At 37.3% G+C, this 2,353-nt stretch overlaps 1 pseudogene; it reads left to right on the plus strand.

Annotated features, from left to right (window-relative positions):
• Positions 1-1,487: 1,487 nt before the first annotated feature.
• LOC118840603 lies at positions 1,488-1,592 on the plus strand (annotated as a pseudogene).
• Positions 1,593-2,353: the final 761 nt, after the last annotated feature.

Below are 2,353 nucleotides of genomic sequence, written 5' to 3' on the forward strand. Positions count from 1 at the left end.
GTTGAATTTCTTGCCTTCTCAAGGAGGGTGGGTGGGGAGGGAAGAAGGGAGAGAATTTGGAATTCAAGTTCTAAAAACACATGTTTTAAAATTGTTTTCACATGCAACTGGGAAATAAGATATACAGGCAATGGGGTATAGAAATCTTGCCCTATTAGAAAGTAGGGGAAAGGGGATAGGGTGAGTGAGGTGATAGAAGGGGAGGCAGACTGGAGAAGGGGGCAATCAGAATATATGCCATCTTGGAATGAGGGACAGTAGAAATGGGGTGAAAATTTGTAACTCAAATCTTGTGGAAAGCAATGTTGAAAACTAAAAATATTAAATAAAAAACGTTTAAAAAAGAGACTCAGGGTGATACATTCAAGACTGAACAATAACAGGTGAAATCAAAGTTGAGCAAGGTACTTATTTGTATTTTTTTTAAATCATGTTACATTCTGCATCTTTTGTTTACATATTTCTTGTAGTGAGTAGTTAATTAGTTTATATGGTTATTTCAATTAAAATTATATTTTTTTATAGAAAAAGCAAAATTATGCTATTCTGTTATTCATGATTGGGTATAGCCCAACTGCTAGGCCTATGTACCTATTAAGCATCACTTGATGACATTTGTTTACTGACAAATATTACAATTAAAAGCAAAGTGCCTATAAAAATATACCAAAGGTAATAATCTGCCTTTATAGGTCTGGCTTGACATTTGTAGACATCAAGTGATGTCATTGCCTCCTAGAGCATTTGTCTGTATTTAACTTGTTGAAACCAATGTAACAAAAATCAAGGTGAAGAGGTAATTACCAATTAAAACTAAATTTATGAGCATTTTTCGGTCATCCACTTTGGCTTCTGAATTATCCTTATGAAAGTAACATCAACTGGGTAGTTATTAACTCTCTATTTTTTACTATGTAAGCATGATTTCCAAGTGCCCTTCTCTTGCCTGTGGCTTTCTAATCCTCATCCCTTGATCAGTAAACATTGCTTATAAAATTTAACAAATATAATGTTTAAAAAATATTTATTCAATTAAAATAATATTATCAGGTTTGGACTTTTTTAGCCCTCTGTCAGACTTCTTTTGGGTCTCATGGGCAAAGACCAGTTACCAGGGGTATTAGCGTAAAATGCTTGGCCTTGATTATAGGAGCTCATTGTGCTTGGCAGAGGTATTCTGGGGCATAGGCAGCAGTGGAACATGGCTGGTTAGGCAAGGGGCCAGGACCAGAAGACAGACAAGCAGGCATTGGGGTCCAATATCAGCCAAAGGTCTGAAAGCCAGGCTATCAGGGAAATGGCCAGGGAGCTAGATGTTTGCTATTATTAACAATAAAACTAAATGTTTAGGATTAACCTTAGTAGAATTGACCTGGATGTTGAGCCAAACTTTGTAAACAAAAGATACAAGTACCAAGATTTTACTAAATACAAACTGTCCCAAAAGTTGTAATCTAATTTTAATCTATCAAGCTTTAATCTATCATGGGTGATTCCATGATCACAAAAGTGGATTCCCCAGAGCAAGGCTTATCCATTGCACTCTAGATGCACTGATCCCTGCAATTCTCCAAATGCAGGAAACAACTAGATACAACTGGTATCTTGTTCAACTCAAATTTCAAATGTTGTCAATCACAGCTCAGGTGAATCTTCAGTTCACCTCCCAGGCTTAAGTGTAACATACCTTCACTCCCTTTACTTAGGATAAGAAGGTCAACAACGAAGTGAAGAAGGAAGAACTATGCCTAGGAATTAAATGATACACAGATTAGATGTCCAGAAGTACAAAACTAGTCAGCAGAATATTGTGGTTGTTGTTCGGTCATTTTTCAGTTATGTCCAACTCTTTGTGAACCCATCTGGGGTTTTCTTGGCAAAGATACTGGAATGATTTGCCATTTCCTTCTCCAGTTCATTTAACTGATGAGGAAACTGAGGCAAACAAGGTTAAGTGACTTGCCCAGGGTCATACAACTAGTAAGTGTCTAAAGCCAGATTTGAACTCAGGAAGATGAGTCTTCTTGACTCCAGGCCCAGCACTCTATACACTGTGTCATCTAGCTGCCCCAGTCAGCAGAATATATCTCAGTGGATTCTTGGCCCCCTTCTATGCTTCCTAAGTAGATAGGAAGTAGTTTTAGAATGCGAGCAAATCTAGACCTGTACATGTTGTGAGTAAAGACATCAGTTAAAGAAACAACGAATGCATAAAAGTTGAAGGTAAGATCCTCAAGGGCAGCATGATGCCATGGTGAAGAGTGAATCACAAGGCAAAACTGTCTGGGCAATCTCTTACACTACTTCTATAGACCTTTTACTTTTAATTTAACTTTTAATAATTGCTCACAGG

This window comes from Trichosurus vulpecula, chromosome 2 (assembly GCF_011100635.1).
Source record: "Trichosurus vulpecula isolate mTriVul1 chromosome 2, mTriVul1.pri, whole genome shotgun sequence".
NCBI classification, from domain to species: Eukaryota; Metazoa; Chordata; class Mammalia; order Diprotodontia; family Phalangeridae; genus Trichosurus; species Trichosurus vulpecula.